This window comes from Notolepis coatsorum (assembly GCF_963971535.1).
Source record: "Notolepis coatsorum genome assembly, chromosome: 17".
NCBI classification, from domain to species: Eukaryota; Metazoa; Chordata; class Actinopteri; order Aulopiformes; family Paralepididae; genus Notolepis; species Notolepis coatsorum.
The window spans coordinates 9932996-9943166 of record NC_140181.1 but is presented as its reverse complement, the minus strand read 5'-3'; the positions used below and the strand labels follow the sequence as shown (position 1 = coordinate 9943166).

At 41.9% G+C, this 10171-nt stretch overlaps 1 protein-coding gene across 2 annotated transcripts in view; it reads left to right on the top strand.

Moving 5' to 3' along the window:
* The first annotated feature begins 350 nt into the window (after window positions 1-350).
* Window positions 351-10171, top strand: part of kansl2 (KAT8 regulatory NSL complex subunit 2) — a 43828-nt gene continuing 34007 nt past the window's right edge. For both annotated transcript variants that reach the window (XR_014620691.1, XM_084333829.1), the window contains exon 1: window positions 351-419. The gene's annotated coding sequence lies outside the window, so the exon portion shown is untranslated. The remainder of the gene's footprint in view (window positions 420-10171) is intronic.

The following is a 10171-nucleotide window of genomic DNA, read 5'->3' as shown; positions in this document are numbered from 1 at the left end:
TTTGTATATCTTGTATGTCATAAATATCATGTCAAATGTTATGATGAATTGAAAATGGGGGACCCTGATGTAAACAAGACGAAAGTCTCTGGTCTGCATCCCCTTAACAATTGTGTGTATTGAGCCGTACTGTATTGTACCCCATTCTGCAATCTGTTAATACAGTTTTCAATCAATCAATCAATCAATAAAACTAGAAGTTGATGAGGTTGATGATGCACAACATTTAGCCACCGGAGTGATTGACAACTGGCTCGACCTTTAATAACGCGCATCTTGTTTTTCGAGCAGTCGCCAATCAGAACCCGGAGTGGGCGGGTCCTGAACGTCACCGCAGCGGTAGTGGAGTTGCATCGAAAACGACGCAGTGCTTCACGAGCTCAGGCTGTTGGCTGGCTGGACAACAAGACCCGCAGCAGGTAAGCCGTTATTAACCCAACATGGCGAGATATCTTCATCGTTAGACCCCGCAATGCATTCCGATGACACAGAGGCGACCGTGCTGCGTGAGTTCGTTGGTAAATAAACACCAATTGTAGCCGTATTTAGTGCAAATTCGCCGTTAGCCAACGTTAGCCAAATGCTAAAGCAAGATGGCGGGCCCAGAAGCATCAAGATACAGTGCTCCTCTGACGCAGTGAAGGAGGCGGGTCCTCCCGTGTGGCGTGGCGGGCAGTTAGGACTGTTGAGTAGGGTATATCTGCAGAGCCGCAAGCCCTCTGTTAGACGCTGCATGATTTGGTTTATTATTATAAAACTATGCAAATAATGTACAGAGCTGCTAAAGCAAAGTTACTCCCAGACGGGGTGCAAAGTTTTTTCCCCCCAATACGTGAAAGAAAATATGATTAGAGAGATATTTGTAAACTTACTGTTCAAAAAGCTAAGAAAGGGATTAAAAGGAGGTGTATTTCTATTATTGTTGGGGTTAACTTGTGGAACAATGCTGTCATATACAGTTAAGAATGAGTCATTCGCTTTTGGTTTTTAAGACAATGGTTTGTAAAGCTATTTTTGAAAACTACAGGGGTGAATAAACACTGTTTTTTTATATTTTCTTTTAGAATACCGTTTTGGAGTCTTAATTTTTGTTAAGAATATAGGACAGCCATAAGCATTTATGCTTCAGTCTGTACCTTTTCAGTCACTGTAAAATCAAATATTGTTAAATGATGGTGTATATTGTATTGTGTGAGATGATGACTGAATATACTACTACTGAGCCATGCCACTTAACGGTAATTGCTACTAACGTTTGTTTCACCAGCTTTTCAAATGTTTTGTGCGAGTTATTTGCTAACGTTATCAAAAGTTATGGTTCAATAGTTGATAGTACGACTAACGACACACTTGTTCTAGCAAGTCTTATCAAGTGCTGAATTGGAGATACAGCCAGGCAGACATACATCACTTTGTGGAAGTTTGGAGATGAGCTCGAGCGCCTCGTTTATCCTGATTTATTAATAAAAGTGGTGGCGACGTTTGTTGTTTTTTAAGTAGATTCCTAGGCGTAGTTTTAGGTGTGGTTGCAGGGGACATGCCCCCCTCAATATTGAGAAGAGGTACATTTGTCCCCCTCAAAATATATATAATAGAATAGAATATATATATTCTTTAAAGATTAGGCTACTCCTACGTATCAAATTGTGCACGATAGTTACTGGACAAAGATTTGGATCATTATAGTTCAACAGATAAATATATTGTCATCTCTCCAGTAACTGTCGTGCAGACCTGTAAGAGTAGCCTAATGTTTAAAGACGTGATTTTGACAAGATTTGTTGTTATGTACATGATGATAATTTTTTTTTAATGTGCAGAAAAAATACAGGAGAATACATATTTGAAAGCAATACAGAATACCAGAGAGCCTTACTGCATTATATTCCATTATTATGTTTGTGTCAGCGGGTACTTGAATGTTGTCTCCATTACATAAATAAAGACATTTCCACCATAAATTGATGCAGAAAATCTGTGCATAAAAGTACACCAGAATGCAGGAAATTATGTTAAAACCAAACCTACGTCCTTGCATAGATTGTTCTGCAAATGTATTCTCCACAAGTTCTTTGGCATATTGGAAACGCTGCAGTAACGTAACGTTTGCTTCTCTGACCGTTTGTTTGGAGTCATACAACAACCTAGACCAGAGGTATCCAATTAAAATTCAAAGAGATCCAGTTAGAGAAAATGTCCTCAAACAGAGGCCTGGAACATCATAATGTTTACTGTGCGTTATTATTAATAATAATAATATCTTAAATTTATATGCGCCTTTCAGGAGACCCAAGGCACTTATTCAGTGCCACATATATTGAAGTAGCCTAGTAGTTATGTCTTCTATTACCATGTCCATATCTGTACCTCCCCTCCCTCATGCTGCTATGACACCTGGATTTCCCCAAGGGGATCAATAAAGGAATATCTTATCTTGGTTGTATCGACATCTGTATGCAGGGAGCGAAATTAACTTTTTGACTCACCGGCCGGCGGCCAGTGGCGGGTAGATGGGAAGAATCTACCCGCCAAGCATATTTCTTACCTGCCAAATTTATAAAAAAATTTTTTTTAAATAAAATATATATTATATAATCATACTTGTAGTTGTATTATCTGCGAGACATCGCCACCATGCAATAAGTCAAAATGCTCGCTATCTGCAAACAGCTCCACTGTCTGTGTGTACATACTTGAGTAGCCTCCAGCTCCAGCAAGGATTCTCCGGCCCTGCAGCTAGACCCTATATTCAGCTAGACCCTACATTCAGCATGCAAGGATTCTCCGGCGATGCAGCTGGACCCTATTGGTATAACGTTACGGTTCTTTTGTCAAATCACATTCAACATGCCCTCAGCTAGAATACGCATTCAATCAATGTTATAAGACATTGATATCAGGAGCTATCTGTAGCTACTGCTAGCCCGGTAGATAACGTTAAGACAATTTAGTTTACTGGGACAGATAGATCTAACGTGAGCTAGCTAACGTGAGCTAGCTAACGAGGGAACGGAGAAATTATGCACTCGAGTCGACTATTGCTGGAGCATTTGTTGATATCAGCAGCTATCAGTAGCTAGCCAGCTAGATACCGTTAGACAATGCCTCGTCATGTATTAAACTAAAAGTGAATAGTTGACTGGGTCATTGTTTAAACAGTAACGGTAGCTCATGGAGGTCCGCTCTTCTAGACTAGAGCAGACTGCCTCTGTGTTGACACGAGCACTGCGAGCAGAAGCCCTTAGCCAATAGTATCCCGCTGCAGGGCTGGGCGGATATGACTCGTTGCCACGGTTTCTTTCAAAATAAGAGTATCATACGAACCTAATGTTGCTAACTGCCGGAGCCATCGATATTATGACTGGAGATGCGCTTGGGGCGGAAATGAGACCCGCACAGATTTTCAAAATAAGAGTATCGTTATGAACTTGATTGATTACACGCCACACGGCGGGCAGCCCTCTAAGGCTGCGGTTACACCTTTCGTTTCATTTTCGTATCATTGTCATACGCGTTTTGCCGCGACGTCCTGCGCCTCGAGTCACACTTTCGTTTTTTTTTGTTTTTGTCACCTGAGCACCAGGGTTTCCGTTAGAAAAAATTGTTGCTGGCCTCAGTGTCCGGTAGATTTCAATCTACCGGTCAAATGAGAGAAATTCCGGTCAGAGTTTATTGAGCTTAAAAACAATTGATAGGCAAAAGAATGACAACAAAACAAAAGAATGACATCATCAAGGCATGTAGATTTATAATATTTTTACTTAAAACTAGGCTACTTTTGCGTATAAAGTCATATTCCAAATAAAATAAGTCCCGAGACTCGTGCTGCTGCCGACTTTAAATCAAATAGGTGTCTGTGGGCAGTCGCCCGACAATAATAAACAGCAGTCTGTTATAATCACATTTTTATGAGCTAACGAATTCCGTTATATTGGACATTTGTATTAATTATATCAAGCGAAGAACTGAGAAATTTGGCAGAGAGAGACGGCAACATTATCGTGGGTTTGCGTGACGACTCTCTCCACCTCGCAACGACTTATTTGCAAAGAGTATGGCGCTGCAGAGCAGCTGATTCAGCTGTTATTGGCTCTTTTCTGGGGACCGCACAGCAGCGCCCCCCACCCAACATTGAATTGAAAATGGCTGAATTGGAGTACTGCTGGAATACTGCATTGTGCTGCTGCTGCTCCGGCTCTGCAGCTTCACAAAAGTTCGCACACCCAGCACTAAGCTCTCGCTGACAACGTCGTTGTCATTATTAGAAGCAACGAGGAAACAAATGTAATGATCGTTTCGTTCATCGCATAGGCTATTTAATTTTAGCCTATTTTAATACAATTAAAATAATCAAATTGTGCTTAGACTCAGGGAATTATTTTCACCGGACATTAAGACCGGAGAGATTAAATATGTCGGACTTCAACAGATTTTGCCGGTCAAATACCGGTAATTACCGGCTAACGGAAACGCTGCTGAGCACACTGATGTAGTACACTGCCAAAGCAGTAGGTGGCAGTAGGTGGCGAACATGAAGGCAATTTCAACCAATCAGAACTTGAATGTGCCAATACACTTCCTGGAAGCTCCAGCAAAGAAAATGTCAACAAGGCATTGTTGGGCGCCACCATCTTGCCTATTTACTCAATGCAGCAATTCTTTTTCAGCAAAGCCTAATAAAAGTGCAATAAACAAAACGGATACATTCACTGTGTGTTCTGCCTGTCATTTGTTGATGAAACAAAACTAACATCAACACAAGTGACCACCAAGAGCGGATAGTTTAGTCTAAAAAAAGATCGGTAGCATTGTTAGCTGCATGCTAACGTCAATGGAATTTGCCATTATAACAGTATAGCATTGTGGCTAGAAGCTAACGTTAGCTCACGCTACTTAGCCAGCACCAAACTGATGATATCGGGAGCTATCAGTGGTTAGATAACATTAGAGACAACGCTGTGTGTATTAAACAAAGGTGAATAGATGACTGGGCCATTTTGTTTAATGCTTGTTAAGTTGAAAGAGGAGCTTTGAGCTAACAGGGTTTGATGGCTAACACTAGCTCATGTTATCCAGTGGCAGTGCCAATCGGTAATGCTAGCAGAATGAATGGATGTAAACTTTATTTAACATATTGCATATGGGTACAATACAATACGGCTCAATACAAACAATTGTTAAGGGAATGCAGACTGTTGTAGCTTGGACTGGGGTCCTTATAACAATAACTTGACAACACATAGTAGCTGCAGCTATTTGGTTTGGGACAGTGTCACCGGAAGGGCATGCAGATGGTATCTACTGCGCATGGGCGTTTTCGCAAAAAAACGGCTCCGTGCAGACCAGCGTTTCCGTTAGCCGGTAATTACCGGTATTTGACCGGCAAAATCTGTTGAAGTCCGACATATTTAATCTCTCCGGTCATAGTGTCCGGTGAAAATAGTTCCCTCTGGGCACAGTTTGATTATTTGAATTGTATTTGGATGGGCTGGAGTTGGGTGGCCTATGCGATGAACGAAACAATCATTGCGTTTGTTGTCGTTGCTTCGCTCAGCGAGAGCTTGCTGCTGGATTTGCGGAAGGCATGCAGCTGCAGACCCACAGAACCCACCAGCTTTGCTGGCACAGTGCGGTCCCCAGACCTGGAAAGCTGCTCTGCGGGTCTGCAGCTGGATGCTTCTTGCAAACTAACTGCGGCCGGCTCGCGCTGATAACAGCTTTCATTGTTGGACCGGCTGCTTGGTGGAGCAACGATGAAACGAATGTAATGAATCGTTCGTCGCATGGGCTATTTAATTTTGGCCTGTTTTGGTACGGTTCGGGTGGTCAAGTTGTGCTTGGAGGGAGTTGTTTTCACCGGACATTATGACCAGCAGTGCAGCACCAAGTCGTTGGGAGGTGGAGATATACATCACGCAAACCCGGCCACGATAATGTTGCCGTCTCTCTGCAAAATTTCTCAGTTCTTCGCTTGATATAATTAATACAAATGTCCAATATAACGGAATTCGTTAGCTCATAAAAATGTGATTATAACAGACTGCTGTTTAGTGTCGGACCGACTGCCCACATACGCGGTCTATTTTATTTCAAGTCAGCAGCAGCACGGAGTATCGAGGGACTTATTTTATTTGGAATATATTAATGACTGTATACGCAAAAGTAGCCTAGTTTTAAATAATAATATTATAAATCTACATGCCTTGAGGATGACATTCTTTATATAGTCTGCCTATAAATTGTTTTAAAGCTCAATAAACTATGACCGGAATTAATCTCATTTGTCCGGTAGATTGAAATCTTGCAGGTCACGGAGACCGGCAACAATTTTTTCTAACGGAAACCCTGGTGCAGACTACACGCTGTTGTCGGCGCGTATTTTAGCGTTTCTCCAAAACGCAAACACAATTTAGCGTTTCAGCCGTATCCACAAAAAAACGCATTTCTGTGTAATAGGGACATGAAACGTATTCAAAAACGTATAAAAAAACGCCACAAATACACTAGTCTAACCATGGCCTAAGTGTCAAGCGCCAAAGGTAAAAACTGAGCGCCCCTGGCGGGCGGCGGGCTTTAGTTTCGGTCCCTGTCTGTATGTAGTCAACAACTACTCACTGTCAAATCGAACAAAGGAAGTACAATTCAATAATATTAAACAATATTTGTCTGATTTCACATTAACACTTTAATCGCCAAGGACGCCTAAACTCGTCATTCCCCGCCATGCTAATTCTGCCAATGACGCCGTAACACGTCATTGAGATCAATATTTCAAAAATCTGTGATCGCAATCATATTTCTCCCGCGGAGACTTGAGATCTACAGTTGATCCCCTCTCAACTCTCCAACGGTTCAAGAGCGCCATCTGGTGGCCGATCGGCGGATCGCCCAAACCGGAAACGGAAACTGGTGCTCATCCAAATTCGGTCCGATCACTCGCTATAGGTCCCGGGACTCGAGCTAGACACAATGGATAGCAATCCGTTACCAATAACTCGATAAACAACATGATTTGGACGTATATACTATTATACAACCTGGAGATGGATCGCATATTTCAACATCCCATAATAGGAATATTTTTGCTCCACGCTCATTGCCCAACGGCCTGAGGAGACTGGGGTGAGTTTCAGCGTTTTTTTTTTACCGTGTTCGATACAAACTGCTCTAATGATCATATCACCCACACTAGATTAATCATCTAACGTTGGCCACGGAATTATAAACGACCCCCCGCCCATCCGGTCAACATCAGATGATAAGTAGTAACTTCTAGAAGCACGTCCATTTGAAATGTTTTATCTCGCCCCGATCGCTATCAAACTGTATACAATTATCAATATAATGCATTTAGGGCTATAAATCACGTTCTGCAGAATGCTGCAGAAAACGATAAAAACATATTTATACTTTAGACCGTATTTTAGTATGAATATGTGAATGAAAAAGTATAACGTTGCTACACCGTGAACAATAGATACTTGATGTTGAATGGGCCATAGTAATGTCAATTTAGCAATACAATTAAAAAAGTTATAGCCCTGCAAAGAAGGGGAACTTCTCCATAGACAAATAGAGCTGGCAGAGGATGGTATAATGATGTACATAAGCCTGGCGCAGAAAGTGTTAAACTGTAGGACTGAAGCACTCTAATAATAAATAAATGTCCCTTTTTCCATTTAAAGTAAAATAAGGGCTGCGGTAAAAAAAATTAAACTCATAAAATAGAAATGCTCCATCAAAATCTATTCATTCTCCGTTACAGGGATCTGGCTCCGGACTCGGACCGTGCTCTGCCTATCAGTGACCTATGACCTAGGACAGGGCTATTCAACTGGCGGCCCGCGGGATGATTCTGACCGGCCCGCCAAAGATTACATGATAATAAAAAAGAAAATTAAAAAAAAAAATTTAAGTTTTTTTTTTCTTTTTTTTTCTTTTTTTTTCATGTCAACGTTAACACGCACAATTGAGCCAAAAGTCACTCAATTAATGACAGATTTCATTGATAAATTGAGGGAAAACTTTGCAAGTTGATTTGATGAATTTGACATGTCCAGATAATTGATGCATTTTGTGAGCAACCCATTTGCCAATGTAGCTGCTATTTCCACAAAAGGACAAGAGTTCCTTGCATCACTTCACATTGATGAAGGTCTCCTGCAACTTGAAATAATTGACATGCAAGCATCATCTGCTCTGAAGTAGGCACTTGAGAATGAATCCACCACAACATTTTGGATAAAGTGTATTCATGTCAAGACATTCCCCAAAATAAAAACGCTGGCAATATCTGTGCTAACAATGTTTGGCTCAACATACACCTGTGAATCCAGTTTCTCTCACATGAATGCCATTAAAACAAGCAACCGTGCCTCCTTGACAAATGAGCATTTGCATCACTGTTTGCGGGTAGCCCTCACTTCCTATGAACCCTCTTTCTCTGCCATTGCCCAGTCAAAGAAGTGCAATCGCTCTCATTAGATGTGTGTATGTAGGCTAGGCCTGTCTGCCCCCCACCCCCCTGATGTTTGAGAGTTAAGAGTGGACAATAAGTGCTAATAAGATGCTGTTATTTGCTGCTGTTGCACAGACATGAAGCACTTTTTCATAAGCTCAGCTGCACTATAAATGTGTTTTTTTGTTCAAGTGTTGATGTTAGAATGTTCAGATGCACATCATGCACTTGTTTGTTTTTTATTTTATTTTTATATTGAAATGTTGAAGAGGAGATGTTGCAGTTGTTGCACAGTCATAAATGAAGCACTTTTTGCAGGAGATGTTGCAGATGTGGCACATAAATGAAGCACTTTTTTTGAAAAGTATACTACTTTTGCAATGTAATTAAATAAAAGTTGTGAAAATGTGGTTGCGTGTTGTGTCAAGTGTACATATATTCATAGCACGGGGAGGCGCCGTGGCAGTCCGGCCCCTGGCCCCTTGGGTTTCTGACAATGTGGCCCCCTGAACAATTTAGTTGAATAGCCCTGACCTAGGATGATGTTGTTGTTGTTAAAGGACTGGCCCTCTGACACGAGAACAGGTTCCGTCTGTATGCTGCACCTGCAGTAATGTCTTTGAGGCTCTGCTCAGGTTTAGTCTTTGTTTTGCCATATGAGCTGCGTTATAACCTGCACAAGCTGCCTCTCTGTCCATCCATATGAGCTGCGTTATAACCTGCACACGCTGCCCCTCTGTCCATCCATATGAGCTGCGTTATAACCTGCACACACTGCCCCTCTGTCCATCCATATGAGCTGCGTTATAACTAGGGATGCACGATAATTATCGGCCCGATATCAGCAATTATGACGTCATCCCGATAAACTCGATAACGTTATTGATAGCTCCGATAACATATAATAAATGTTTTGGTTAAAAGAAATCCGGTGTGGGTGGATTTGGATGACGGGCGCTTGTTTTTATTATAGCCTCCTCCCGTTTTGCCAGTACTGTGGTAAAACTGATAGCGTGTGGTTTAGGAACAGGGAGTTTTTCACAAATCCAGCGCTCCCCTTCTTGGCTGTGACGTAGTCACGTTACATTCGGAGACAGACAGTCGATCTGCCAATTACGTCCCACGGCTTGCACCCACCTCTTCTTCTTACCACCAATCAGAAGCTCTCGTTCGTTTATTTACCTCCGGATTGTCAGCCATTACTCTACTCGGAGCTAACGTTATCTCCCCGCCAGCCACATTGACAAGTACCAGCGCTTATACATTACTGGCAAATGTCTTGTTGCACTTGTGGCAACGAGCGTTGTCAGCATCGACTTTAGTAAAATAGACCCAGACTTTTGAACATTTCGTTCTGTCCGCCATTATGAGAGCAGAGCTGTGTGTGTGTGTGTGTGTGTGTGTGTGTGTGTGTGTGTGTGTGTGTGTGTGTGTGTGTGTGTGTGTGTGTGTGTGTGTGTGTGTGTGTGTGTGTGTGTGTGTGTGTGTGTGTGTGTGTGTGTGTGTGTGTGTGTGTGTGTGTGTGTGTGTGTGTGTGTGTGTGTGTGTGTGTGTGTGTGTGTGTGGGCGCAAGAGAGGAGAGAGAGCTTGATTATAATTCTATGCAAATATTATATTGTTCACTCATCCTACCATATTTGAGTTACTGTGTGGAAGTGTGGGGTAACACGTATGAAAGCAACATAAAGCCATTATTTATATTACAGAAGAGAG